Here is a 6,000-nt window from a genome sequence, read left to right as displayed (position 1 = left end):
TTTGCTGGCATCCTGCAGGTGCCAACCAGGGGGCCGCAGGCTCCCATCCACTCCTGCCCACCCAAAGGCTCTGGGAGGAATCGCAGCTGCCTCCCCTGCTGGTCCAGCCTGCAGGAGCTCTTGCCACTGGCCCCTGAGGGGTCGCAGAGTCAGACATGACTGAAGAGAGTCCCCCAACAGACTACTCCTGGAAGCCTCCAGCCCACCTGCCCGCCTCCCTCTCAGAGAGACTCTGCTAGAACATGCCTCTTTTCTCCTGACAAATCTGAGCAAGTCTTCCCTCCCCCCTCTCTCCCACCTACCTCACTGTCAGAGGTACACCAGACTCCAGTGCTCTTTAGGGGGAAGGTTTTTTTAATTCTAAAAAATGACATGTGGATATTATGCCTGTGTGGGTGTGGGTGTGTGTGCTCAGTTGCTCAGTCATGTCCAACTCTTTGTGACCCCATGGACTGTAGTCTGTACATGAGATTTTCCAGGCAAGAATACTGGAGTGGGTTGCCATTTCCTACCCCAGGGGGGATCTTCTCGACCCAGGGGTTGAACCCATGTCTCTTGCATCTCCTGCATTCGCAGACACTCTTTATACCATCTGGGAAGCCCATGCTTTTGGATATTATAAAAATGCCTGCGGACACTATAGAAAGATTTAAAAAATCAAATAGGAACAACAAAAAGCAAAGTTAAAAGTTCCCCATAATCATTTTTCTTTTTGTGAAGTCAGTAATGATGTTTAATACCTTCATAACCATCTTTTGGAGGCAGAAACAGTGATGCAGAGCTTCCCTAAATCCTCACACCCCACCACTCAGCAATAAGCACATTACTATCCAGAGAAACAGCCTTCTGGTCTTTTGTCCACATACATGGACAAACAGAGAGACAGACTGAACAAAAATATAGATTTTTCACTTTTTTACAAAAAGAGGTTGTACTTTACTAAGCGGTAAAGAATCCGCCTGCCAATGCAGGAGATGCAGGTTCAATCCCTGGGTTGGGAAGATCCCCTGGAGATGGAAATAGCAACCCACTCCAGTATTCTTGCCTGGGAAATTCCATGGACCTGGGCGGGGGCGGCTACTGTCCATGGGGTCAGAAAGAGTTGGACATGAGTTAGCAGCTAAACAGCAAACAAGCAGTTGTTTTAGCTACCTTCCCTGCTTCACAATAGGTCAGAAGCATCTTTCTAGAAGAATACATGAAAAGGCATCATCCGATGGCCCATTGTATGGCTGCTCATCCGGCCTCTAACAATCCCCCACTGCTGGACACCAGGGTATGTCCAGTGTTCCATTAGGGAAAGTCGTGCTGGAACAGGCTCTCAGAGGAGTGGTGGAAGGTGAGGGGAGCTGTCTGTCTTGTTCACTGTAGCACCCCAGCACTCGGCACAGGTCTTGGAGCCGAGCGGGCTCTGGCGATGTTTGCTGGATGAATGAACCAACAGAAGCCAGCCTCTCCAGCTCCCCTCTACCTGTGACTCTGGTACTCGGCCTGCGGGGGCACTCAGGTTCCCCAGGGTCGCCCACTGTATTTCCGCCTCAGTTTTTGTGCCTTGGAACTGCTTTCTGAAGTCCCTCGCACACCCCAGCTCCAGCGCTGGTAGGCTGGCTTCAGGACCCCCTCTGCCTCAGCAGTGTCTCCCTGCCTCCAGGCTGGGTGCCCAGCCTCCCCTCCTCCCTCCCAATTCTCCTGGGAGATCTGGCCCACTTCTGTGCCTCCAGCATCCTAGAAGGGCCCCTTACTCTGTCACAGCCATCCACAGATACTTCTATGGTGCCTGCCGTGTCCAGCACCCTCCTAGACTCATGGCAGGGAGCAGGGATGATGAGCCCTGAGCTTAGGGGGTGGGCCTCAGGAACCCCCAGGAACACCAAGCAGAGAAGCTGTTTCTGCAAAGCAAACGGCCCCCTACCAGCCCAACTTCCAACTAGATGGCTGCCCCCCGCCCCCCGAGTCCCCTTGAAGATCCTGGAGCAGCTGCACAGGCACACGGCAGCCAGGTGTGCCGAGTGCTCAGAGCAGGGACAGGTGGGTGGTCACACAAGCACACCCAGGACATCTGCCTGGTCTAGGGGGGCGAGGTGAGGATCTCAGAAGCAGTAAGGCCTCAGCTGAGCCCTGAAAAAGGACCAGGGGCTCCCAGAGGGGGAAGGAGTTCTGGGGAAGCGGCCGAACCCTAATTATTCAGTGGCCCCGGGGGTCTGAGAAGAAGAGAGGAGGCCAGGGTCACTGGTACCCAGAGAGACAGGGTGGGAAGGGAGCCTGAGGCTGGAGCACCGGCAGGGCAGGGGGCCAGAACCTGGAAGACCCTGCAGCCTGACCCCTCTCCCCACTGGGGACAGGGTCTCAGCAGCCCCGCCAGCCTCCCCCTCAGCCAGGTCCAACAGGTCTACCCCAGAGAGCTCCTCAAACTCTGCAGCCCTGACCCACTCCTGCAAGCCCTGGGTGTGCCCAGGGTCCTCAAGAACCCCACCTTCTCCCTTGGCACCAAATCCCACCCCAACCTTCCCTTCGCAGCCCAGGGCCTCTCTCCACCCTTCACAGGGCCTTGCACGTCTCCTTCACCACCCACCAGCCCTGGCACCAGAGCCAGCTTCCAACCCTGTACTCGGACGGCTGCCCCCCATTTCCCAAATCCCGGCTGCCCCCCTTTTCCCAAATCCCAGGTGGACAATGTGATTCACAGGTTTCTTTCTCTCCATCTCCACACACACACACACACACACACACACACACACACACACACACACGTGTGCCCGTGATGTGAGAGTTGGACTGTGAAGAAAGCTGAGCGCTGAAGAATTGATGCTTTTGAACTGTGGTGTTGGAGAAGACTCTTGAGAGTCCCTTGGACTGCAAGGAGATCCAAGCAGTCCATTCTGAAGGAGATCAGCCCTGGGATTTCTTTGGAAGGAATGATGCTAAAGCTGAAACTCTAGTACTTTGGCCACCTCATGCGAAGAGTTGACTCATTGGAAAAGACTCTGATGCTGGGAGGGATTGGGGGCAGGAGGAGAAGGGGACAGAGGATGAGATGGCTGGATGGCATCACGGACTCGAAGGACGTGAGTTTGAGTGCACTCTGGGAGTTGGTGATGGACAGGGAGGCCTGGCGTGCTGCAATTCATGGGGTCGCAAAGAGTCGGACACGACTGAGCGACTGAACTGCACACACCCTCCATGATCGCTGCTCTGGGTTTGCCACTACCTGCTGTGTGCGCCAGTCTTCGACGGCACTAGGGTCCAGCCCGAGCTGGTCCCTGTCATCCTGCGGCTTGTCATCTAGTGGAGAAAACAGACGGTAACCGTACACCCTGCAAAAAATTAAACACAGCGGTGCTGCACGTCTTGAGGATGTATACAGGGCTCTGGGAGCCTCGCAAAGGTGACTTGGAGCCCCCAGGGGCCTCCCCCACCTGCCCTTCCAGCGCTGCCCAACTGCCACACCTCAGTGCACAGCAGGGCCCCACCAGAACGCCCTCCATCTGTGCCCACATTCAAGGCCTGGCTGAAAGAAACATCACCACCTCCCCAGAGCCATCCCTGAGCTCCCCCAGAGTCCCTTATCCCCCTTCCTCCACAGTTGGTCCACTAGCTATTTAAAAAAAAAAAAAATATATATATATATATATATATATACACGCACGGCTGCATGGCTTCTTAGTCACGGCTCGTGGGATCTTTTGCTGCGGTATTTGGTCTTCTGTTGCTGCCCGTGCCTGCACATGCGGGTTTAGTTGCCCCAGGCATGTGAGATCTTAGTTCCTGACCAGGAATCAAATCCAAGTCCCCCACACTGGAAGGCAGATTCTTAACTTCTGGACCACCAGGGAAGTCCCTCCACTAGCTCTTATTCCTCCCACTCAGAAGTTTCTTGAAAGCTGGACACACCTTTTCATCTCTGCATTCCCCCAAATACCTTGGATGAAGCATACATAAACTTAATAATTTTTGGAATCAGGAAAAATATGTCGCCTGACTTTGATACAAGTCTTAGGCACAAGAAGCCCTCACCTTTGTTCTCCTATCCAACTCTTGCCTGGGCTTTTCCTCCTAGAAAAAAACCTCTTCACTCTCATGTCCCCTGAGCGTGGCTCCAGCCTTGGCCCCTTTGAGCCAGAAAGGAGCAGAGCTGGGGTTCACCTTGTGCTCTGGGGCCCCTCTGGCAGAGGGAGGTGGGAAGCCGACACCCCCGCCCCTCCAGCTTGGTGGCCAGCCCCGCTCTCAGATTCCCCGGGACCCAGTGACAGCGTGCAGCCATCCTTCACTGAGCACCCAGTGGGTGGGAGGCACAGACCCTCGCCAGGTTCCACCTTCCCGGTCCCGCTGGGCTTCCCACCCAGCCCCAAGTCCTGGCTCACACCCCGCCTTTTCCCACCCCAGGGGCAGTTGATGGCCTTGTCTCACGTCTCCGTAGGATTCGTCTAATGGATGCTCCTCTGTCAGAAAGGACAAGCATCTCCTGGCGCCTTCTCCAAGGCCCGCTCCATCACTTGGCCTCTCCCGCCAGCATCACCACCTTCCCACCTCTCCTGGGTCTTTCCCAGCCTACAGTGGACACAGCAGCCTGCAACCGGCCTGAACGTCTCCTGCCCCAAAGCCTTCCCTCATCTCAGGCCCCCCACCCACGCACCCCCCATCTCTGCTCACTTCTCAACAAAAAAGGGGAGGTGAACTCTCAAGAGCAAGGCCCTGCTGCACACTCCTCCTTCTGGACTGGGGTCTTGCGGGGGAGGGGGCACTCTGGGCTTCCACGACCCCATCAAGCCTCATTGTGAGCGTCTGGCTCACCTGCACCTGTGTGTTCTGTTCCCCATCGCTGCCCCCAGCCCGCACTCCCCACCCCCTCAGCTGGAGCAGCCCTTGCTAAGGATGGCCCCTTCTCTGACCTTAGTCACATGTCCGGCAGGTCACCGCCACCTCCAGGGCCTTGACCTTGAGGTCCCCCACAGCTCCCCTGCAGGTCTACCCAGAGTCAGCCCCTTTTCTCCTTCACCCCCAGCTCCCGGCGAGCAGGGAGCCTGGGACCCATCACTCGCTGACCTGTCCCTGATCAGCTCCAGCAGCCTGCCCACACCTCCTGTTGGCAGCTGACAACCTCTGCCACCCCCAACACCACATCCTCACTCTGCTCTGCCCCGACCAGAGGAAGTGGCATCAAGCTGCACGTCCCAAGAAGTGGGGGTCTTCTTGGCTCCTCTTTTCCTTCTAGCACTTTCTTCCTGTTGGCGATACTCTGAACAAACACAGCCTAAACCAGACCACTTACCACCTCTACCCTGAACCCTAATCCAGGCCACCAGTCTCGCAGGCGCAGACCAGGGCCACCTCTGCCCACACTCCAGGCCCTTTTCAGGTGCAAAACCCTCCGCAGCTTCCCAAAGACTACTCCAGCCGAGCTGGACTCCAAACACCAACACAGAGCTCACAAGGGCCCCTCCACCCCCCAACCCCCACCGCCCCCAAGCCTGGCTTCCTCCCCCTCCCCTCCCCAGAGGGGCTCCGCCACTGCTGCTGCTCCCCCGCCTTTGCCAGCAGATCCTTCTCCTCTTTGGGGTCTCAGCTCGGGTCATTCCTGACCCTTGTAACTCAAGTACCTTGCTGACCCTCTCAATTGCTCTCCTTTTCTTCTTTATAGTAATGCACCACCACCTAACAATCTTGGTATGTTTAGAGTTACTGTCATCAACATTAGAATGCGGAAAGTACAGCCACTACTTGAAAAATGAATGAATCCCAGAATCCATGACCTAAGTTATTACTTTGCTCATTTTTCTGAGGAGAGGCTCAGACATGAAGTCAACTATCAGGGTCTCCAAGCCACCAAGCTGCGCGGGCTTTGGGTTGAACTCAATCAGTCTGACTCCAAAGGCAGGGCTCTTGGCCACCAGGCTCTCCTTACTCTGTGCGAGGCCTCCCCTCCGAGGCTGGGCCAAAGGCCAAGGGATCTTGTTTTTGGAGGAGGCTCGTCTGAAGACAGAAGCCAAGTCTAGGGCACAG

The sequence above is a fragment of the Bos indicus genome, chromosome 11 (assembly GCF_029378745.1).
Source record: "Bos indicus isolate NIAB-ARS_2022 breed Sahiwal x Tharparkar chromosome 11, NIAB-ARS_B.indTharparkar_mat_pri_1.0, whole genome shotgun sequence".
NCBI lineage: Eukaryota > Metazoa > Chordata > Mammalia > Artiodactyla > Bovidae > Bos > Bos indicus.
Note: the sequence above shows the minus strand (reverse complement) of the source record.